The 24,959-nt window shown below is 41.7% G+C and overlaps 1 long non-coding RNA gene across 1 annotated transcript in view; it reads left to right on the plus strand.

Moving 5' to 3' along the window:
- Positions 1–21,126, plus strand: part of LOC125323816 — a 50,334-nt gene extending 29,208 nt beyond the window's left edge. The window contains exons 3-5 of the long non-coding RNA XR_007202661.1: positions 8,929–9,103; positions 16,453–16,568; positions 20,966–21,126. This is a non-coding gene — a long non-coding RNA (uncharacterized LOC125323816). The remainder of the gene's footprint in view (positions 1–8,928; positions 9,104–16,452; positions 16,569–20,965) is intronic.
- Positions 21,127–24,959: the final 3,833 nt, after the last annotated feature.

Raw genomic sequence — 24,959 nt, forward strand, 5'->3', positions numbered from 1 at the left:
CCCTGGCCTTTTGCAGTTCATTCCGAATCTTGTCTTACGGGTGGATCCTTGATTTATCCTGTCTTTTATGACCGTGCTCCTGAAGTTTAATTTAATTCATTACCAACACACCTGAAGTGCTTTGGTGGTTTGATCTAGGATTTTGACGCAGTTCTCCCTCCAAGGCAAATATTGCAATTGCTCAGCCATGCAAATGGGTGCAGGCGTCTTCAGGCTGTATAATCTGATATACTTAGGGGACTGGATGGCTGCAGGAAGGCTTGCTCACATCTGGAAGTTGCTTTTTTCCTAAGGATCATGAGCACAAGGAGTTCAGGCATTCTTGCACAGCTCCCCACTGACCCTTGAGTTCATGTCATCAGACCCAATCTTGTTGTCTTGGCAAATACTCACACAAATAAGAGCACTCTAACAATGGGATCTTTCTTTTCTTAGCCTCCTTCTCCCTCTGCTCTTGTCCCTTGCTGCCTCCCTCTCCTGCACTGGAGATAGAAAATTTGGAGGCAGCAAGGATGAGATCATTGCTTTGCAAGGAGTGACAAGAAAACTGGCTGCATGATTTGGGGCTCTGCATAGCCTTTTCCCAGGGAGCAGATCTGATATTATTTCCCTATCCACAACTGCACAGAGACATCAGCACTTTGGAGACGGTGCTTGCCAGCTGCTTGGGGTAAGACTGTAGATAAGGCCCAGAGATGAGGAGCCATCAGAACACGAATGTCTAGCACAGACTTTGCATTCCTGGCTTTGCTGTATTTACTTACTTAAATCACCCAAGCTTATAAACCATAGTTAGCAAGGCATAGAGTCATTACCCATTCCAGGGAAAGGAGCAGCCTGAGTCATGTGGGGGATGCTGTGTGGGTCCACATTGCACTTTGCTTGAGCTAAGAATATATAAGATACATGAATTTATAAACAGCTTTTAGACTTACACTACTCTTTAGTAAAAAGTTATACTGAAGCACTGGAACTGGGGGCTCCAGATTCCTATGGATTCCTGCATCAGTGCTGCTTCAAAGCCTCACTTCAGGCTTTGAAGCCTTGCTCCACACATACATTTGCTAGGATGTTCCCCTTCCAACACAGTACTTTTGTATTCACCTGGACCATCGGATAAAAGCCCACATCACCACACCTGAGCTCTTGCCAGCTGGCAGGCTGACCGGGCTGCATGCTCATGGATGGCAGAGCAGCTCCAAAACAGCCAGGTGTCTCTTGTATTCATGTTATAGCTCATCCTTTAGCAGAGGTGCTGAGTATGTGCCCCCCTTGTTCCTCCAGTCACAGTTCTCACCAGAACTGCAGGAATTTCCTGCACTGACCGTCTGGACTCAGACATGTTTTTGCAAGTGTGTGCTCTTTGTTTTCACAGAAATAGAATAAAAAACAAACGAGAAGAAGGAAATTCAATAAAAATTACATTTGGTAGACCCAGAAAAAAAATCGATTTTTTTAAAGAAAGACTACCATTTAAAAGCCCAGATGCAGACATTCCTTACTATCCCACTCCCACTGAAAGTTAGAATTGAAATCACCTAGGACTCAGTTCCTCATGTGTGTGTAGTTTGTTTTCCTTTATTAAAATCAACAACAAGAAGTCTGTCAGGGATTCTCTCAAACATCTTGTACAATAATCTACACCAACTTTTTCACGATACACTTTCTAGTACTCTGCTAACGTTTTGGTTTCTAAGACATTGGAAGGTCTTGGGACCACTTTTTGTTTGATATTTTGCCTGTCATGGACAACACCTGCTTAGCTGGAAATTCAGTGTACTCTTGCCAAATAACAAGAACTCATGCTTTGTTATGGGGTGCTACGGCATTTATATCTCTTGGAGAGGCACCATCTTTTGCATAATCATCAGAGCAAAATGTGGGCTGCTACACATTCTAGTAAGCGCTTGTATCAGCTGAGGGCAAAACATTTCACTTCACCCATTTCTCTTTCTATAAAATCTTGCACTTTGATGTGTGATGCTTTTTTCTGAAGGATTTTGCATCAATACACTGTAAGCTGCTTCTTTGCATGTTGCAAGTTTAATTCCTTGCTCTGGCAGACTGTAATTGTTGATACAAGCTGTAGTAAATTACCATGTTATTTAACAATTACTTACAATGCATTCCCTGATCATTTGGTGCCTTGGGATATTGTGCCTAATTTCAGGTTTAACAAAAACATATTGTGGTCATTATGTCATTATGCTATGAGAGTATAAAGAGCAAAATAGAGCAAATCAGATAAAGTTGAGTGAGACTTAGCTGTCTGCATGGGAATGTTAGGAACAGTGTCTCTCACCCTTGCAGGCCACAAAGATAATTTCACGACTACTAAGTAGCAGTTGGTTTAAAAAAAATCTATTAGGCAGTGTCTCCACTCTCAGGGGAAATGTCTATCAGCAAAACTGATTAGAGATAAGGGTAAGCAGATGTCAAAACAGAAGACCACCAAAGAACTGAGGTCCTGAAGGGAATGGGGAGAGATCCAGCAAGTATTAAATGTAGGGTGGATTGCTGTGCCATGACTGGGGGGCAATCCTGCCCTCCTTTCACCTCCAGGGAGAGTTTTGCTGGAAAAATATTGCATTCTTTATGTTATATGGGAGAAGTCTGAGTTTCACAATCGTTTTTCTGGGTGAATTTGTATGTGTGCATGTGGTTTGTTGTTTTGGCTTTTTTTCTTCCCGCAAATTGCTTTTTTAACCTTATGAGTGAATGAAAATTAGAAATGTTAGGGAGAACAAAGAACTGTGAGAGGATGTTCTGCAGAATTTCTTGCTTTTTCTGTATCCATGGAGGAGCCAAATTTAAATGATCTCTTTCTGTAGAAAGTACTTCTCCATAATACTTAGTTTTGTCACAGTTTTCACCTGAATTAACTCTCCAGTTATGGGGCTACATAAGGTTTAAAGAAAAGCCAGTAAAAAAGGTCTTATTGAAACTTCCATTGTGGGAGCAGATATGTGAATTTCAGTTGTTACTGAAAAAAAGGTGTAAGAAAATGTAGGCTTTTAGGAAGGAATTAATGAGAACATATCATTTTATAGGTTAAAAATAATTTTATATGTCAAATTATTTTCATGCATTGACATGAAATTTTTGATAGTATTTCACATCCACCCTACTTGTCCTTAACTTCATACACGTAAAATGTCAGGATTTGTGCTGGCCTTGCTTCCCTTGTCCTTCTCTGCCAGCCAGAGAGGACACAAATCACTGCTCTGCACTCTTTTTTCAGAGATATGCCCACATGCATTGAATGGGGCTTCAGGCAACCTTTGCTAGGTAATGGAAAAAACATTTCTACATCACCATGCAAGGCCTGTGGGAGAGTTTTTCATAGAGTCACAGAATGGTTTGGGTTGGAAGGGACCTTGCAGATCACTTAGATCCAACCCCCGCTACCATGGGCAGGGACACCTTCTTCTAGACCAGGTGGCTCAGAGCCCCATCCAACCCGGCCTTTTACCACTCAGCTTTGCTTCTCCATCAAAGAGATGAGACTTTTGTGTCAGCCTTCTCATTTCTAAGGCACTCAGGAATGCTCCTCTCAGTGAAGCTCTCAGCAAGACAGGCCCCCAGCCAAAAGCTGTCATTGCTTAGGGCTGGGTCCAGTCTTACTTGTATATATTTGAACATACTGAGCTTTTTATTTTCCTGTTATTAGAGCAGCTCATTTTCTGCTTGGGTCTCCCAGCTACCTGTGGGGTATTGTACTTGACACCTCCAAGGCCTCCAGCATGGGCGAGGCAGGCAGTGTCAGGGCTGGAGGAGAGCCTGTCAGATGCCAGGCTGCCCTTGATGCAGACACTGAACTGACTGCATGCTCTTGCTGAGATGGGACAAACTCTGTGCGTGCACAGGATCTGCTGGGATGCAAGCAGGGAGAAGGATGCATGTGGGGAAAAATGGAAGCAGGGGAGCCCTAGATTAAGAAGATGCTACATGATAAGCTAGTTGTGGGACTGATACTTCAGGGAGATTTGTCCCTGTACCATTTGTAAATGACTTGTAGCTGCATCATTGTCCCCAGGCAGGAGGGGTTTTGCAGACTTGGCCTCCGTGCCTGGTTCCCTCCACTCCTCTTTGTGCCCAGCACTGAAGCACGACTTTGTTATCTGATATGTGGGATGTTGGAGGAACTGGGACTTGTCTGGCAGTCCTGCTCCCCTCCCATGTGAACCTCTGCCTGCTTCCCATTAGCCGCTGCCTGCAGTGGGTGTGTTATCCTTACCCACCTGGCCTGGCACATGTCTGCCATCCTGTTCCTTCTGAAGAACACCAGGAAGATGAGCAACAGGCTGGGTAAGTCCCCACCAGCAGAGGTAACCATATATATGCAGCCTTTTCCCTTTAGCCTTATCATGAAAGGAGCTGGGAAAAGTTAGGCAAATCCCAGGTAGATGATCTGTGCACTTTGACAGCAGCTTCAAACCTTCCACAGGACTATCTGCCTTCTTTTGCTGAAAGAAAGGCTAAATATTATTTATCCTGAAGCACATTTTTTCTCCTCTGCCAGTGCTTGCAACAAGTCAGGGCGAATTACAGAGGCTGCCCTTCCCAGGTCATTCTGTACCTCACTTCTGCAGTAGCCATGCCTGCATGGCACTTGTTTGATGTCTCAGGTATTTTTTGAACTGCTAACTTGGGTTTGTTCGACTTCTTGTTGTCTAAGATCTGGACCTGGGTTTCAGCATGCCTCTACCAGCCAGACTCCTCCTACCTTCCCATCTCCATGCTTCCAGAGCCATGCTGCCACAAGGGGAGATGTAACCTGTCTCCACAACCACTAGTAAGAAACTGGTTTTCAGAACACAAGTTATCCCTATCCCTCTGTGTCTGATACATAGGTGGGGAGAAGCTGTCCCATCCCCAAGTTGGTTCTTGGGTATTTCTGGCCTTTTGGAGGAAGGTTCTTGGGTATTTCTGGCCCTTTGGAGGAAAAATGCCAACAAAAATAGTAGGGAAAAAATGTGCAAGCTAGAATTGGTTTTTTTCATTTGTTGATATTTTTCTACACAAAAATTCAGAGTTTCATCCCTGCTGCTGTTAGTACTAAAAGAGAAACTGATGAAAACCAAAGTAGATTTGCTTCATCGGATACCATAATACATCATTCAAAAGGTGAGTTGCAAACAGTGGTTCTAATCTTATAACATTAACCTCTGCCACTCCTCCCCCCAAAATCCCAGCCACCTGGAAAAAAAATCTGTCTTCTTGTCAAATAAGTGATTTTTTAATTCATTGATATATCCGGCAGTGAAATGGATTTCCTTTTTTACAAGGTATGACAATTTTTGCTATGAAATATTTCCATTACAGGAGAGTTTGATTGATTTGAGAAGGGTCCTAGGTAGCAACAGGCTGGTCAAGAATAAAGTTGCCTGAACATTTATGTAGAATGCTGTTTCTAAGTGGGCTAATGCTGTTCCTAATAAGATTGTGTAATGTTTGTAAAACAAGTGCAATATTATATCACTTTTATATCCCTCAATTTGGCAAATACTCATGTTTTCCACTCTTCCTTCTGGGAGGAGTCGTCTATATGACCTGAAAAACTTTTGTCTTTCTTAATGACTCAAGTTGAAAGCAAACAGTACTGGCGTGTGCCAAATATTGATCTGATCCTGGAAGAGGCCGGCCAGCTGTGGGCTGCTCTCAGTGGAAGCTGTACATGGTTCAAACTGCCCTTTGATCAGGCATCATCGCTTCCTGTCTTATTTGTGAGCCAAAAATCAGAGATCTGCCCTCTGTGGGGAAAGTTGAACTGTGCCACTCTGCTCCTCTTTCCTGTGCTTTGTCCTGAACTCTTCCCTATGTACCTGGTCCTTCAGCAATTGCTGGATAACAAATGGGTTGCTTATTCTGACTTTTTTGTACAAGTGGAGAAAAATGCATTACTGAAGTGAGTGTCTCTGACAGATGCTGTACAGGATGCTTCACCCAGAGATATGACCTCTGTGCTGAGTTGTGAGGTATCCTTTCTTTTGAGCAATGCCCACTCTGGTGGAGCGCAGGCTCGGTGCAGCAGGATTGCTGGACAAGTCACCACAAAGACATGGCCTCAAAGACTCTCGGTGGAGAGTGCTGCTCACTTAGAAACATGAGAGGGTTTTCTTCTGTCTAGTGCTAGCACTAGGGAGCCAGGCATTCTCTCTCTGGTTTTGTCTAGAATGAATTGCTATGGCTTCTCCATCACCTGCACAGTTGCCATAGTATTTTCAACTTGTCTCTAGAGGCAAGTCCCATGCAGAGCTGTTGCAGATCTTCAAGTCCAGTCCAAAATGTGGAATGGCAGTGGCATTTCTTGAGACACCCCATCATGTGTCCATGACACCCACATCAGTTTCCCCATTTTGCCAAGGGAGACAGACCCACTCTGAGCAGGATTGATGCCTGGTCCCCAAACCAAACTCCCCTTCCCTGCCTGCTTGGCCTGGCTCAACAGGGCCTGGGAGACCCCAAACCAACCACCTCGTGGTGCCAGTGGGACTCATCACCTCTGTGTTTTGGATGAACAGCCCTGTGTGCATGTAGCTCATGAGCAATGGGTGTGGTCATGTGGGCACAGCTGCGATGGCTCTGCCTCAGGCTCCTTGCTGCCATGACCACAGGCTGGGACCAGCACCAGTATGGAATCACTGTTCTTAATTAGAGCTATTTTAGTGGAGACTGCATCTTCCATGGGAGAAATTATCAGGATTTGGGAAATGCCAGACAGAATCAACTGGAAAAACATGAATCTTTTTGTTGGCATTCCCACACCACGATTTTAATGTTTAAGTTTTTTCCCCTCACTCACAAAAAAAGACAGTTGATGCAAAAAAAGCACAGCTTTAGCCCAAAATGGTCTGTTCTCTGTTGCAGTGGCTAAGTCCACTTCACACCTCCCAAGCTGCCCTAAAAGTGGTCTCTCTCTACAACACTGTGCTAAAAAGTTCTCCCTTTGTCTAGATTCTGCTGGTCACTGGCTCTCTCCCCCTCCCATCCCTTTTCCCATTGGCCCCTGTTACGTCACTCAGCCTTGCCTCTGCCCCCTAGCCCTCAGACTATTGCTTTTGGATGCTCTGCCCGCCTTTGGGAGCTCTCGGGACAAAACCGGCGCAGGCGTTCGATTTTGGGTTCTTCATGCCTCTGTTCCCTTCGGGCTGTTGCCATTAAACGCCTCGGAATTGCAGGCAGAGAGCCCCTCTCGCCTCTCTGTCTCCGGTTCGTGCACAGCCTGTGGGTGTGAGCGGCTGCTCGCCACCACCTGCGAAGCTGAGATCGTGAGCACGCGTGGGTGCTACGAGAGCGCTGCCTGAGCGTGTCCACGAGGGACCTGTGGGATAAACGTGGCATCGATCCGCCGAAGCCCTCTTTCCATAGTTCGGGATTCGCTGTTATTTTTAAGAGAAACTGGCTTTCCTCCAAGCTCATACGCCAGAGGCTGAATGAGCTAAATTTAAATACCAAAGCATTTCAAATGGGTATTTTACATTAACAGCAATCTCATTTATTTTAGTCTAGTGTTTTCACATAGTTTTTCAAAGTTAAGCTAAAGCCACTGTATAAGAATGAGTGTTTCATTAATTTTTATAAGAGTTATAAGAAGCATATGTTTTAAAGCTTCCTTTTGTAACACAGCGAAGTATACTGTAGACATATTTATTTACATAATGGCTGCATTAGAAGAAATTTTCATATGGAAAAATGCAGCCAGACCAAGTAATGGTTACCACAAAGTTAAAAAAAAAAAAATGATATGGGGTGGCAAGAAGCAGAAATAATTAAAAAGTGAAAGGAGTGGATGTGATGTTTTTTTTTTTGAGTACTCAAAGTGAGCACATTTCCACCCCTATCACAAAGCCAATGGAAGCACAGCATTCTACAGGAAACTTTCATGAGAAATCACAAAAAAATGTTCTGTGAAAGAATTGAAATATTTCACCTAGAAAACCAGGTCTTCATCTTAAAAAGGTGAGAAATGTTGGTTTTAACTTTATTATTCTGGTCTATTTGCTGTTCTTTTGTGTTCAGTTTTGGTTCAGGTTTCATTTTGTTACATGTAGCATGCACTGTGTATATAACATATGTAAATCAAGTGCTTTACTATGATATAGCAATAAATGAAAAGCACACAAATGTAAATGTTTTTACAATAGCAAAACAAGAATTGACACAAAATAATCAAACCTCTTTTGATGAGAAAATTTGTGATATATCTTGGGTGGTGGCAAAAAAATGATTTTCCTGTAAGGAAAAAAACCCCGCCAGCATCTTATCAGCTCAAAGTTACCACAAAAATTATTGAAAAGGGTTACAGCCAATAAACTACATCAGCACATCATCTTACTAGAATCAAGTCAGCAGCTACTGTAACCTCCTTTTGTTTAAGGAAAAGTTTGAAAGGAGCCTCAAAATGTAATTTGTTTTTATAGGCTTTCAGAGCTTAGTAACTGTAAGCCTGACCTTAACAGGAATTTGAATTACCAGTTAAAATAATTTATAGAAGATGCACTAAAGAGGTTTTATATATATAAAAGACATATGTTTTCTTCTCTGCCTTGACTGAAGAGCTGTTGTTTTTGTAGGCATGTGTACTTACCTTTTGTGGGTAGTTTCATAATCTAAGCTTTTCAGCAAGAGGGTAGGTTTTTACATCAGGTAGATATTTTGAGGAAAGCAGAAGTGTTTCACTTTATCTGAATACTAGAAGAATATCACCAAGATTTTGCTTTCAAAAAGCCTCTAGGATTGGAACTATTGTGTCCAAGACCAATTGGTCCTAATGTAGAACTGGAACCTGTTGTAAGCCATTAAACTGGAGCTAAACCCCAAATAATCTGGTGAGTATATCAGGAAAGCAGCAAAATTGACATTGCCCCACTGTTCCAGGGATTTGTTTCGACGTTGGGTAACAACTCTCTTGACTTCTCCCTGCAGAAAGTTGTGTAATGTCCTGCTCAGTGAAGGCATGCATTCCTGGAAGAGCGGAGGTCCTGAGAATGTCAAAAGCTCTTGAAAACAGGTCCAGTTTCCACTTTGCCAGACGCTATGCCAAAGACTGCTCTGAGAGCTAATTTTGGATAATGAGCAATCAGCAAGGGCAGAACATCCTGTAAGTATCTACAGCTGAACACTCTTAAACAAGATTGGGATCACCCAGAGCTTTTCTCCTGGGTGTTAATATGATGATTAAAGTTTACAAGAGGCCCATGGTTTTATTTTTGTCTTGTCCCATCCAATGGCAGCTAGGCAGGAAATCTGCTTTAATGCATCGATGTTTTTGGTCACCTATGTGCAGAATGCCTGACATGCTTGTGTAGAATAACTGCTATATAAATTTAGTCATGGTTGCTGTATAAATGGTGTTAGGCAAAAGTGTAGCAGGATACTCGAAAATGTAATTTGGATAAATATCCTTTTACTGGAACATCTGCTTTAGTCTGCCAGAGTGTCTTGAAGTACAAATCTTGTGTTGTATGTAAAATAGATACACTTACAGATGTTTGAAACATGCAAATGTGTGCTCTGTCACGGTAAGAAATACCTCCTCTGAGCTGGCAATGTCTGCTGACAGCACTGTATACTAGCAGATCCTGTTGTCTATTGTTATGCACGCTTTTCCCCACAAAAGTCAACATGAGACCTCCTACTTGCATGTTTTTGTGTAAATTTCTTTGTGAGCGTACAGAGAACTGCCAACATTTGGAGGGCGGCCTACTCAATCAAATATGTAGGGTTGTTTCTTCCGCTTTCTGCTTCTGTTCTTTCTCACCTTTGTATTTAAAAGACTGTCTTGAACAGATAGGATCTTAAGTGAGTCTTATCAAGGTCAGAGCTTGTTGCTCTGGCATAGATTTGAATACGAAACTTTGTAGATATCTGATTCCCAAACATCTTTGGAAGCCATGTTTACCACCAATAGCTTTCCTGTAATTGTGGTCAAATTTCTGCTTTCTTTGTTTCATTTCCATTTTTAGAAAATTCATCCAATTTAGTTAAATCAGAAGCTGATTTAATTTAATTTAATCTACATTTAATAGGGTTCTGCGAACAATTTTCTTTGTTTTTTGGATTATGGTTTTTGACTATTGAGTACAAAGCTGAGAACAACTTAAGTTTCATGAGGATGAATTTATATATTTCCATTTTTCTCTCTTAAAAATGCTTCAGACTTATGTTTTAAGAAATTAGTCACTTTTTTTCCTTTTTTCTTTTCTTTTTCAGCCAGAAGAAAATGAAATCTCATGCCAATGGTAGTTTTTATCTCAGAGTAGTTAGAATGGTCACTGTCACCAAAAGAAATGCAGGCATGCAGAGCAGTTGCCCCAGCTGCAGGGCTAGGACATGCTTAGGGAAAGTTTTCTCTAGTTGGGTCCCTTGACCATGTTCCATGGTGTACAAAGCACCTGAATTTTTTTGGAACTGGCATTCGCCTACATGTGGAATAGTTTGCCAGAGGTGTTTTTTGGTACCTCTCTCATTCACACTGTAACTCTTTCATACAGAGTGGAAAGCAACTTTAGAAACTACTGAAACATGATCTCCTACGTTGACCTATAATTTGGCAGTTTGAATTTAAACCTGTTAAATGTGCTCAAGTAACTTGATAGGTACCAACGGGCACTTTCTTTAAGACCCCTCTGGGACCTGAGGGGATAAATTCTTTGCCCACATTGCCTGGTTATAGGCAGGTGGGGGATGGCCAGCTCTGACTCATTTGTTCACCTGTAGGTGTGTATGTGCTGTTTGATATGTTCCCAGGGCACCACATCTGGGTTTCATTTGCTGGTCATTTGGCCTGGGTGTCCCATACCTTTATATAATATCTGCCAGCCTTGTGCCAATGTCCCAGTGATCATGGGACATGTCTGTTGGTTGCCTATACAGGGGCAATTGAGTTGAGCTACATCTGTCTCCTGAGTCTTGAAGAAAACTATCTTTAATGTTGACAATTAGGGCTCGATTAGCTCTTTTTCTTTCTCACCCTACTTAATCTTGAGCAATGCAACTAAAAAATAGTTGTCTAAATTATTTTTACTAGTATGTATGCATGCATAATATAAGCAAAGGGATGACACTACATCTTTGTGGGAAGGTTTCTGTGGGCAGAATTGCAAATAAGTAAGAAAACAGCATATTGGAAAGTATTTGTTATGCCATTTTCCCAATTAGGTTTAGAGTTGTAAATATGGAGGTCTTCTGTATTAACTGCTGAAATTCTTTGTGTAAACATAGATGGGTGTGGGGAAGAAAAAAACACAATCAAGAGACTTATATTGGTAAACAGTTTCAATAGGTGTTCTAGAAGAACTGCTGAGACAGGCTTCATGCTCAGATCTGGGTTGAATCACCAGGATGTGAATATATTCACTTGGGTGGGTGATACACTTGGGCCTGCCGTTAAGCTCAGAGAGAACAGAAACAAAAGGAGAAGAAAGTTATTTGTTTATCACAGAAAAAGAAGCAAACATTTATGGGATGTCAGCTCAAATGCTGAACTTGCTTGATGATTGGATAGTAAGACTTCAGGGCAGGGACTGAGTTCCTCCAATTTTGTGCCTGCAGTGCCACTTGGTTCTCAAGTGATCTTAGTTTTATAGGCTATGTCCACTTCAAGAATATTGCAGAGTGAGATTTTTATTTGAGTTTTTTCTTTTGCTGCTCACACTGAAGATGAAACTATGATGAGAGTCTGGTTTCCAGAATGGATTTACTTTTGATAAACTTCTGGTATCCATAAGCAGGATCTTCTCCACTGTGTTCAGTGTGGAGAAGGTCAACTCTCCATGTGGTACCCCTCTCTACATTTTCCTCAGTGGTGAGTCAGCTTAAGGGTTGACTCATAAATACATGGCAGGAAAGAATGAAAAAGACAGAGACAGGCTCTTTCCAGTGGTACCCAGTGACAGGACCAGAGGTGATGGGCATCCATTGAAACACAGGAGGCTCTGTCTGAACATCAGGAAACATTTTTTCACAGTGAAGGTGACCAAGGACTGGCATGAATTGACCAGGGAGGTGGTAGAGTCTCCATCCTTGAAGATAGTCAAATTACAGCTGGATACAATCCTGGACAACTTGCTCTAGGTGACCCTGCTTCAGCTGCAGGGGCAGACCTGAGTGGTTCTGATTTTGAAATAGCTCAATTATCACAGATTCTGGATATATTAATCTCAAAAGTTCAGAAACATGCAGAAATCTCCTGCAATTCTTGAAGGTTCATTGCACCTTCTAAACCTGAGAGTGTGTTTGCTTTGCTGTGAAACACTTATTTAGCCCTTTTCTATGAACACACTTGTGGTTTGCAACTCTGAATCATGAAGAATGTTCATATGTTTTTGGGTCCTTGTACAATAGCCACAAACACCGATAGTTATTAATGGTCTAGAATGGCATATAGTAAAAACATGAAAAGTGAACCCAGAGGGAAATCAACCATTAACTTCAGAAGCAGAAAAGCTTTTGAAGTTGGAAATTTGCTAGCTGTGGAAGCTTCATCAGCTCCTTTTTATTTACAGTTTGGTCTCCAAATGTGATGCTGGTAAAAGGACAGAACAGCTGGAAGAGAGTGATTTTCTTGCCAGGTCCATGGACCTCTGATTACAAACACATGACTGCATGACATACAAAAGTGACAGGGTTAGCAAGCATGTTATGCTGAAGGTATATCACCATTTGTAGAGTTCTGAGAGATGAAAACACAAATAATGAGCACTACAGCAAAATTTAAAAAGCCAGTCTTTGTAGCTTTTATTTGCACAGAAGAAAATAGCACATCACATTCTTCCTTGGTTTCCTAAATTTTTCTAATAGTGCAGATTAAAATAGATGGTGCATGGGAGTCTGTGTGTATATGCACACAGTGGGTGTGTAGACAAATATAGATACATGTGCATATGATATAGATGTATGTGCATATGAACGTTCATATACCTGCACATATTCCTATGTTACCAGTACATGCAGAAGGCTAGTCACACTCTCAAAGCAGTGCACAGGACTTGGCCCAAACTGTCCTGCATGTGTGAAAGAAATACTTTATGATATATCAAAGAAATAAAGAAAAAAAGGCAAGCAGCCCATTAAGTGAAATCCCAGCAACTGTGGCAGGATTCATGCACTTCATTGCTAGGTAACCTGCATTGCTTTTCAGAATGTTCAGAGTTAATATTCATTAGCTAGCCATAATTTTTTAAATATATAAAGTCAAACCCCATACAATTTAGACTACATTATTTTCCTGCATACCTTTCAAAAAGCAAGCAAATAATAACAATAAAATAATAACTTGTTCTGTGACACAGTGAGAAATATCATGTTAGTGGTTTGTGTTGCATCAAGGTGTGCACTGAAGTACACAGTGTCTCCTGTCCAGCTCCCACACTGCCATACCAGCAAAAACCACACAGAAGTGTGTGGTTATAAAGACTGCACTGCAATATTTTTGCAACTGCTCTGCTGGACAGAATGATATGTATTTTTCAGTAATTTTATATGTCTGAAAGAATAACAGCCACTACAAATTTGCACACACTCCATTAATTATACATTTTGGATTTTGAAGGCAGATAAGTTACTGCTTGATTTTCACTCCAAATATTTTGCCATTCAGATACATTTCTCCCAAACATCATTATGACATTTTCACTTTTATGTTACAGATTGATATTTGTAAATTCCACGGTATAGGAGTTAGATTCGGTGTTGAATTAGCCTAAAACTAAATTGGAATCACCTGTGCCCAAAGTTATTTCCAAAAACATAACACAGTTAATAAAGCTATTTTAATGAATTGGTGCTTAATTAAACAGTAATTTTAACAACAGCATGAAGTCCCTTTTTAGATGCTGTTTGGTTGAAGAACAAATGGTATCAGAGAAGTTGCCTCTTCAGAGTATAAATAAATGTAGCAAAAGCAGAGGCCAATGGCAAAGAAAAAGGTCATCAGGAGTCTGTGAAATCAGATGTGGAAAATCCTACTTTTATCTCCCCCTGTTGTTAGTCACTGCTCTCCATCTTTCTACCTTCCCTGCACATTCAGCAAGTGCCAGATCAACATTATCCGAAGGATTTTTCCACTTACATCTATTCTAGCCGACAGGGATGACGACAGCCCGTTATCTGTTGCTGCAGATCCAAGGAGCCTCAGTCAGGGATCCTGCGGCGCTTGGGTTGATACGAAATGTAGAGACAGTCTCTTGGTCTGCCTCAGCGCAGCTGCAGCCTAAATACATGTCACGTATCTCACTCCCCAGGCAGCTGCAGAAAATGGATCATGCCAGTGCTCGCACACCCAGCACCCACCATTGGCACCGATAGCGCCCTCAGCAGTGGGGTGCAATGGAGCACCTGCCCCAACAGACATTGATTTCTCAGTCCTAAATCAGCACTGCTGGTACTCTGCTGCTGGTGTTACCTTTTAGCTAATATTTGAGTTAAACTACCAAATAAGTTTAGGCTGATTTACCAAATCAGTAGGCTGATTTTAGCATCAGTGGTACCTGGGAAGAATCGAGGTAAAATTATCCGTACCATTTGTTACATCTGATCCTAGATGCATGTTGCTAATGGATACATGTATTTCCTTACTGGTATCCATACTGGTATTTCAAGGAAAATAACCATAACCACAAGATCTGCTGTTTGCTTGAGGGTTTTTCAGTTCTGGTGGTGCTTTCTGAGTTATTCCCATTTTTGAGTTTGTGGTTTATATTGCCACATCCTCAAAAAATGTATACAATAAGCAAAACACCCTCCCCTTGGAAGCCATTTATTTTCCTTCCATATGCACATCCCCATGCTTACTTATGCTTATATTTAACATAGATAGAGTAGGTCGGGAGATAGACGTGAGGAAGAATGTTGTGTTTTAAAGTCATTGGAGACAGCAAAGTTATGCTGCCTCTCTTTAGTAATAACAAAACAGTGCTTATAACTCTTATTGAGCAGTCTGCGCAACGTCTACATCCTTTCACTAATTTCAACAAACCGTCCCAAGGAGTGGGAAGATTAGCTGTGGGGTTGTTTATTCTTGGTGGAGTTATGGACATGTTCTCCATGAGTGAGAGAGAGAAGGAAAATAAGATCTTGTTTGTATCTATCTGATCTGTTCTGAGTTCTTGCAGTGGGAGAGAACAATGCCAAGAGATTTAGGATGCAAGCAGATGTGGTGCTCTTCCTGATGGTGTTTTCATATTAGGGGACTTCACAGCCCTTTGTTCCCTGCAGCCAGAGAAATGGTGGGATGAGGAATGTTATGGCAACTGAACAACCACTTCTTTAAACATCCCACAAAACCCCACAGTGTCCTGTATTACGTGTGTGACAGTTAGTGCCTGTAGTAAATGCATGGACATTAATTGCATGATAGGCATTAATAGAAGAAAACCTGTTAGGATTCTTTTTTTTTTTTTTTTGCTTTTAGGCTCAAAAATTTACAATTTCCTGTCTTTCAGAAATACTGATTTAGTCTTCAGAGCCTGAATGCTCATTGTGGAGTTTTCATCATGGCAGGAATAAAGGATATTGTACACAAGCATCAGGATAGTAGTTGATCTCTGTATCTTTTGTTTGATATGTGAACTGAGAAAACAGAATGAAAAAATTTTCAGGATTAGCTTTAACTTAAATTAAATGGAGATAATGTTCTTTGTGGGTTCTAATTTTCTCTCTCTCTGCTTTTATGTGTGTGTGGGTATGTGCACACATGCACAAACACAGGTTCTTTAGGTGATCTTTGCATGATTTTGGGGGGCATTATTTTATAATTGAAAGAGTGACTTGGAAACAAAATTTTGTTTTAAATTGAAACAATTTTTTTAAAAAAACCCTTAAAATTATTTTTGTAAAATATGTAATTCAGAAAATTTTTCAGCTATTTGGATCCATTTTTTTCTGATCTTATTAGCTAAATTCCACAGGGTTTTATGGATAATTTTGGTTAATGTATGATTGCAAGTTTCAGTAACTCCATTTGTGTGAAAACTTTACTAAGACCCACCATGGGTAAGGATGATAAGGATGATAGGGAATTAACATCTGTCTTTTCCATGACAGATCTATAGACTAGTCAGTGAAGGATAACTGAATTCAGCTTTCAGGTCACAGGGGAGATGACACTACAAAAAGATATTGTAGACTATATATTGAGGGGACGCTGTTGGGAAGCAATCTCAAATTAGAAGTTAATAACAAAAAAATTAAAGAAAATGGCTTTTTTGCTGCTAAACCTGCTTGCATAGATTTTCCCCTATGCACAACTTGGTTTTCCAGTTCTGCTTTAGGTGCACTACCCAGTAAATAAAACTCAGTGCAAACTTAGCCACAGCCCCATCAACCAAGTTATGCCAGATTTTTGCCAGTGAGCCTGACCCCATGGAAACTCCACCTATACATGCACACTTGTATAAGTATTTGGTATTCGTGTCTGGAAGTTATAACAGAAACCTTTGCATTTCTTAGTCTTTTCCCTCTCTGGATTTTGCCAGCAAACAGCAGTAGGCTAGCCGCTCTACATGGAATCTCCTGGCCAGCAGCTCTCACCAGGAACAAGAGTCCAGGGCAGGAGCTTCAGAAAGGTTAGGAGTTATTTTAATTTTTTTTTTTCTTGTATTGCTGAGGGAGTTTGTCTCAGTCGTGTTTATCTGGTGTGGAAGAGGAAGCTTGCCGGCAGCATGATGCATGGGCGGCGAGTGCCGGCATGAGGTCATGGCGAAAGGGAACAGAGCCCGGCTGTGTCGCACGAGCTGGGGAGGGAGCTGATGTGGCGCAGGGCGGCCACTTTATCAATTAGGTAATGTCTGGGGGAGATTGGGGGGAATTTCATTACATTGTGTTGGGCCATGCTGCTGATGTGTTACCAAACATCTGCGAGGGACCCTGCAGTTTCTTGGGCAGTGTGGGCTCAAGTGGAATCTTTCTGCCATGACTGAGCAGAGGGAAGGGGAGGGAAAGGGGAAAAGTGATAACTTACCTCCAAAACAAACTCCAAGAGAGATTTGTCTTTGATGGACTTCCCATTGAGGTTTGGGGGAGATCCTGATCTGTGCATTGTGTGATGGAGATGGTGGGATGAAATGTTCATATGTGCTCAGCTATCCCAGCCTGTTGCACATAGCCTTGCTGAGCAGCTATCTTTGGAAAGCCCACTAAGACCCTTTGTAAAGCCTTGAGGATTTTTTTCCCCCACTTTTACCTTTTGAGAAAGACCAAAAAGCCAAGAGATGTGTGAGAAACAACATGGAAACAGTGGTGCCAGCCTTCCCTTTTAAAATGGAAAACTAGTGATTTGAAAAAAAACTTACCGCTAAGGGCCAGCTCGACATTCTGATATCTCAGAGCCACCATAAATAAATGACCTACTTCTCCCAGTACTCCCATCAGGAAGGCCTGTAAGCAGTCCTCCACTCACTCACAAGACGACGTGTATCTCTCAGGGATGGTGCAGTCGCCATGAGCCGCCCCACTGACAGAAAGTGTCAGGTGTCCGCTCACTGAAGAGTGTGCCCTGTAGATATTTCTAACTTTGAAATCACAGCTGATTTTTCTAACCTAACCTCAGGGGAAGCAGCAGAGGTGTAGAGTTTACCCCCTGGTTCCCCATCCCAGTGAGCACTGAGATCGCCAGGCTCCCTGCCATATGTGTTGAGTCCCAGCAGTGTTAAACAGTGCTTCCCCAACATGTGCAAAGCAATGTGCCCCCACCCGAGAGGGTAGAAAATTGCTTAAGTTACACATTTTGTTTCTGCCAGCACAAGGACGACACGTTTTCCCTCCCCCAGAGTGCCAGTGAGCACCCAGACAAGGGGGAGCAGTGTGCCTGGGGGCTACACAGGGGCTGGTCCTGCGCCTGCCGAAATTCACCATAAATCAGGATTAGTGCTGTAGCATCTGGGGAGCTGCGCCAGCAGGGAGCTGACGCGAGAGGGAAATCAGGCCCCGTGGAGCAGGCTTCCCGAGTGACATGTTTATTCCTGCCAAGCTCCCATCTTTTATCCCCTAAACAGAGCAGCCTGGTAAGCCCCTCTAAGTCTCTGGTATGCTATACTGATATGGGAGCCCTGCTCTCACTCTGCTGGAAAGCAATGTGGTGGAAAGGGACCAGGACTACATTTTGGCATCATCAGCCAAGGCCTTCACTGCCCATTCAAGCACCTGGAGGTGTCCTGCCGTGGGGTCAGCTTTTTTTCAGACTCCAGATGCTGTCTGCAACCTGCTGATGGAGAGGGAAGGAAGCAGGGGAGGGCAATGGAAAACTGCTGATCGGGGGAAATGCAGCCCTCTTCGTCCTCCCTCCTCCCCTTCTCGCCTGGGAGCAATTGATTTAGGAGCTTTTCTTAAGTAAAATTTTCATCACGAGAGAGCTTTCTTCTGAGAGTAGCTGAGAAATTGTCTCGCCCCCTCTCTCTTATTTATGTACATATATGTGTACGTTTCTGTTTAGGAGGAAGTGCATTCCCTGACCCAGGTGGCAGGTACTCAGACTAAGGGGTTTATTCATTATCCTTGCCTGGAAAACAACACACAGTTGTTGGGCTTAAGGTGTCACAAAAAATGATCAAAGCATCATTGCCAATATCTGAAAATTTCTCATTATGGATTATAAGAAATAATAACCTTGACCTTTCCTTTGAGTCTGGAAGGAGTGCTTAGGAGACAACAAATAGGATTCCTAATGTTTTCAGCATTAGAATTTCAATAAAAATCAAGTAAATCCACAGGGTAACAGCTACCCTTAAAATCCATGGTATTACTGAGATAAGTTTTGGGTTTCTTCTGAATCCATGCTCATCTTTCTAGACTTTAAACACAGGATATAAGAGCTGTGTCCTGCTTCTTGCTCTTGTGCATGGACACCTGGGCAGGGCTATTCCGAAGGGCAAAGATGTTCCACCAAGATACTGAGGGACTCTACATCCTCTCCCATGGAGTGTTTTGTACGATCCAGGCCTCAGTGCTCTGTGTTGCACCACGATAATTAAAATATATTTCTAAAAATTCCTTAGGAAAAAAGTGTCTCCTGTTTGAAAAAGAAACAGGTCAAACTTATAAGTGAGTCCAATTCTACAGAATGTAAAAACAATCGTATTTTCTTCAGTAATTGGGGAGGTCTTGCCACACCTAGAAAATTACCCTTGATCACTTCTGGAGACTTTCAATATTCAAAATGGTAATAATGAGATACAGAGACCCTACCCTGAACTAGACATAGTAGAGCTTACAGGAGTTTTCATTAGAAAAATCCCCATATAGAACATTTGGTTGTTTTCTCTTTGGTCCCACAGGAAAATGAAGATAATTTAGACTGTGGTAAGTTCTTCTTTCCCTTACCTTCTTGTGGTTTTCCAGCATTAGTCTTGGAGACAAGAGTAAAAACATATGAAAACAATTTTTTCCCTATTTCATTTTATTTGTTAATTTTTTTTTCCTTGAAAGAAGTCTCAGGGTATTAATTCTGATTCCCTGAAGAGAAAACATTTTAACTGTTCAAAGAAGACATTAAAACTGGAAATGTTAGTTTCTTTGTTGAAACGTTATGTGAAAATTTTATGTAATTATCTGCTTTTCTAGATTTACAAAAAAAATCAAAGCAAAGACCTGCAGAAAGGCAAGAGTATCTTTAATTAATACCATGGAATGAACACCTTTCAAAATACCAAGTAATTTCAGAGCTTTTGGAAGATGACTTGTTTAACTGAACAAAGAGTATTTCCTGAAAGAATTCATTGTTGCTTAATGCCTGATTTGTAAGGAAAGCATGCTATTGAAAATGGCTTAACTCCAAGATTTATGTACAAAACATAGACAAAAAAAGTGCCACTTTGTCAGTAACTACTATTTTAAGAAAAAGCAGTAGTACCTAGTTTATACAAATCATTCTGCCTTTGTAGATGATCATGTAAATGTATTCTACTTTTCGTCAGAGTTTAAAGGAAGATGAGATTTAGATATCTAACCTATAGCTTTCCTAGAAATGAACTATTTAACAGCTCTTTACTAATGCCTGGATATTAATATCAGGAGATATATGGAACTATTGCCCCAAATAACAGTCAGGGATTTCCCAAAGCTTGGAGCCCTCCTTTCCCTTGTGTAGGACAGAATTAGTGGCAGTGGTGTTGTGACATCCCTGTATAGCCCTTTGACTGTAGCCTGTTGGGGTGAGCAAATGCAGGTTTGAAGTGCACTTAGTCACTACTTTGTGTGTATTTATTTAAAATGATACTCTTTTGTAAACTTTCTTGGCAGTAGAGTCATTATTTGAACTAATTTAGGAGATTAAACATAAAAGGACTGTGATACAGCAGTTCACTAATGAGAATCACTTTAGGGGAAGAGTCTGATCTTCTTTCATGATGAAGTATTAACTCCTTGGGATATCAGCTGCCAGAAAACAAACCAGAAGGGACTGCTGGGCTTCTCACCCAGCCAGATGTTGACTGAGACCCCAGGGACCAAGTGGACCGAAAAGAGACTTGTTAGAGGGAAGTAATAGCATTTGGGAATGGCAGTTCAGGAGATGGATGATGGTCTAAAAGGCTGCCTAAAAAACATCCAGGAGTAGATACATATACCTTTGGCATGGCTGCACAGGCAGGGAAATGATTTTTTTCCCAAAAAATTGTCCTCTTTCATATCAAATTAAAAATCAATATTAATGCCTGGATTCAAATACTACATTCAAAGTTTGGAATTAATGGAGGTTTCTAAAGTTGTACAGAGAAAAGAAATCATAAAGTAGAGAAATTTGGGGATTTGTACATTTTTTCGAGAGATCGGCCAAGAGTTCCTGTGTTTCACAATAAATTTGGTTCTATTTGAAATTTTCTTCTCTAAAAACTCTGTCAGTAGACCAGAATCAGTGATATTTTCCCTATCTCTTCCCTCCTGGAACCTAGGTTTCCTGAAGAACGTCTTCCACTTGCAGTACTCCCATGTTCCACTGCAAACTCTTATATTTGATCTTTCCTTGCAGACTACAGGAGCCATGTGGACTTGAGAAACACTGCTCACAATGATGAAGCTGAGTCACAGAAAGGTTTCCAGAATCTGGATCACAACTGGCTGTGCTCTGGGCGTAAGAACAACTTATACAGACATCTCAGAATAAATGTTTCTTCATCTTATTGCACAACATTCAATATGCATTTTGCATACACGGAAAGAAAGAAAGTGATACAGAAGCAGCTGTAACAATAAAAAATTTCTTGTTATCTGCTGCAAGAGAAGAGCTTGCGCAAGCCCAAAAACGTTCCCATCACTGCTTTCTTGACATGATTGCTTCTGCTCCCAACCTGGTGCTGCTTTATTAGGAAGTAAATAGAGATTCCTCTGTGTCTGAGGACAGCTGTGAGCTAGAATTTACCAAAATGCCCTGCCAAACCCGTGTCCCACCTGACCCAGGAGAAGGAGTTTCTGCTCCACATGTCTGCATCAATACCCATCACCTGTAGGAAATCTCCCATCCAAAGAGATGGGGAAGGCCCTCCCTGCACAAGTGCTGGCCTGGAAGAAAACAAGGCTATAAGAAGCTTGTGGTGAGCAGCCTTTGTCTTAGCCTTTGCTGAGAACAGCTTTTGGTACTCTGTAGAGCTGGATAGCGAGGTATCTGGCACTTGCTATGCACAGGAAGTTGGTGTGGTGGGTCCATTTGACCCTTTTGGATAGGAGCAGCATGAGTGACAGCAGTAGGTTTGCTGGGCTCCTGCTTGCATGGGACACTGTGGTTTATTGTGTACACACCTGGTGTATGTTGTCCTTCTGTGCTGTTATCACAGCTGAACAGAAATTGTAACACCACTGTGTTACTATTCTTGGTGCAAATGCTAATGGCCACCTAAGTCCAGAAAAGTAAATAAGTTGTCCATGAAATGCTACATTCCGGCTGCACTCAGCAATGGGAAGCTGTCTTGCCTACAGCCCTCTAATTAGTGTGCTTATGAATACTCAGTTTAAGTTGGGCCTTTTTCAACCTTACTTCAGTCAAATTAAGTCTTCTTAAGTTATATTTTGTACAATGGAGGCCTGAAACTTCTGCTGATCCCTTGCAATCTGTGTGAAGCTTGCTGGTGGTAGGTAGGACAAGTGTGAAGTTATTTATTTTCTGAGGTGGGGTTGTTTTTTTTTTACCCTAAAAAAAAGCTAAATTTCAAGAAGAGGATAATATATTCCCTTCTTTCCAGAAATTCATGAAGTCTTTTGCCTTCCTGGCCATATCAGCCCCATGCCTTGAAATGCTTTTGCCTATTGGCTTGTGTGTGCGCACATACTCCTGCTGCAAATTTTTGTGTGTGCATATTTATATCTTGGTGGCTGTGTTGCCAAGGAGCTCTGAGAGAAAGCAGAGCTGAGATAACTTCTAATCCACCTTTCTGTGATAATGTGGCGCAAAGTGAAAAAAGCCAGGGGTCTTTCTCTGCTCTAGGTTTGGTAGACTGGGGCCTTTAACATGCACTTGGGACTTTGCTCTTTCTGTCTCAGGGTTAGTGCTTGGCAGGGGAGAAAGCAAGTATCTGGGTAAATGGAAACTGTAGGCCTTTGCTTGAGGGAGACTTAGAAACGGAATGAATGTTTCTGATTGGGTCTGGGCAGATGGCCACTGTCCTGTTATCTGTGCCTTCTATCAAAGTGCTCTGTTTAGTTTTCCTTGTCCATCCTTTTGGAAAAGGAGTCACAGAGTTGGAGGTGTGTGAGTCCTGCCTGGGCTGCTGTTGCTTTCCTGGTTAAGAAGAGGGATGGACATAAAATGATTACCATTCCTCAGTAGTTTTTCAAATGTGGAAGTCCCTGTCCTTAGTTTCTGTTCCCCTGGAGGATCTCTGGACTGTTTGCAGAGGCAGCAGGAATCCAAAACAGGCAATGACCTCCTGGTCCTTTCTTTCATCACAGAATTTTGTTGCTTTTACTCAAAGCAGAGCCCCAGTTTTCCTTATCTGGTAGAGTGTCCAGACTGTTGGACCATTCTGTAGTTGGGTGATGATCCTTTCTTCTTCTCAGAAACTCTTCTCTGGAGCTGAGACAGCCATGCTTGAGCTGCAATGCCTGATGTTTATCCAAAACCCTGCTAAAAGCAGGTTTGTTTTTGGAGTAGGCATTGTCTGAGGAAAGTGTTCTTCATAGCAGAATTCTTGACTTGGCTCCTGCCTTCATTACTTGTACATAATATAATGCGTGCTTCTTGGTAGCATGGACTTGCAGAGCTGATTTTGCTGATATTACCCTTGCGCAGCAAATAGAAAGAGACAGTTTGACAGAGAATCTTTGAGGGATAATTAATTTTTCATTTTGACAAGGGTTTCAATTAAGTGTGTTACTCTTCTTCATCTTCTGGATATCATGAATAATGGGCCAAATGTTCCCATGGTGTAACTGCATTAATGACCACAAATAAGATGTAAACACATGCGCCATCATTTGAAGTTTTGTCATCCATAGGCTTTTTAGGATGTTCAGTGCTTTTGCCTTTTCCATCTCCATTTGTTGTCTGGCTTGGCTTTTCGGAGTCTTATTAGACTATAAAGAGAGATCTAGAATATGGAATGCACACTTGGCTTCTCGCTTGTAGTGTTACTGATAGGATGATATATTCTATAATTTAATGCTTTTGAATGGATGCATGCCAATGAAAAGGCAAGGCATCCATACTGGTCCGTTTATTCTCAATAAAAATAAAAAGCAAATAATAAACACAGGTGACAGTTTTGTTGTACAAGCTTAGGTTAAAAGACATCAGTGACTAATTCTGCCACTTTCTGACACTGGGGTGTTTGGTTTTACAGCCTTTCCTTTCCACTACCGTGATATTTGGGTTGTAATTTCTTACCCATGTAACATTTGCAACATATCAAAAATAGTAAAATAGGATCGTGGTTCTTGCACTAGCTAAGCTCAAGATGTAACTTATAAGAGGTCAGAGCTCTGTTATTGCTATTAGACTGCAAAGGGCATCCTCTGTGCTGACTCCAGGCTCCAGAAGGCCAGTGTGTCTTCTCTTTTTGCCTCCTGTTCCAAAATTGCTCTTCCCAGCTGCCACTCTTCCTGCCTGTGTGTCCATATCTACTTCTGTATCTCCTTTCCTACTTGCTTTCCTCATTCATCTGAGCTTCATTTTCATGTCTCCTTCCTCTTCTCTGCTTATTCACCCCTTTGCAGCTTTGTCAGGCTGCTCTCATTCTTCTCTGCCAGAGCATTATCAAGGAAAGCAGAGGGCACAACACAGGCAGCTGCTGTCAGCTCTCCTGTCTGGCTCCACGGAGACCTCAGATAGACAAGAGAAAAGAATAATTGCAACAAGCATTTCACTTGGCCCTTTAGCCCTGGGATGCTCTGTGGAGACAGCCTAATCCAGTTGAACACAAGAACTGAGGGAGGTTGGAGCAAGGGACCATCAAGGATCTTTGCAGACAAGCTAATATGTTCCAGCTGAACATTTGTGAGCATTAATTTATTTTTGCAGAGGCTTTGAATATGGGCACAGGCAGAAAGCACATTCTTGATGAGATGACAAGCTACTTCCCAAATGCTAGGTCTCCACTCTCGAGCACAGGAGATTGCAGAGCTCTGCACATGGCTGAAAGACACCCCTTCATCAGCTCTCCATCACCAAATTATGAAGTTAAGGGAGGTCTTACCTGAGGTGAGTGCACTGAAATATTTCAGCATGGCAAGTGAGTCAAGATTGCTAACAAAGAGAGATTCCTGCTAGAAGGGCAGTCTGTGCACAACTCCTGATATAGCTTGTGGGAGAATAGGAGGAGAATTACTACCATTTTTGTTTTAATCCTCTCTGCTTCTTTGTGGTTTCAACAACAGCCCCTTCTCTATCATATTCACTCCTTGGTTCTTCTGCTTGTTTCTCTTTTTGAAGCACCTTTAAAACGTCTCAAAACCAATCCCTGTTTCAGACCTTCAGACACTAAGGCAAATGATGCAACAGCTTTGTGCCCCTTCACAAGACTATAGTGCTGCTT

This window comes from Corvus hawaiiensis, chromosome 1 (assembly GCF_020740725.1).
Source record: "Corvus hawaiiensis isolate bCorHaw1 chromosome 1, bCorHaw1.pri.cur, whole genome shotgun sequence".
In the NCBI taxonomy this organism is placed as follows: Eukaryota; Metazoa; Chordata; class Aves; order Passeriformes; family Corvidae; genus Corvus; species Corvus hawaiiensis.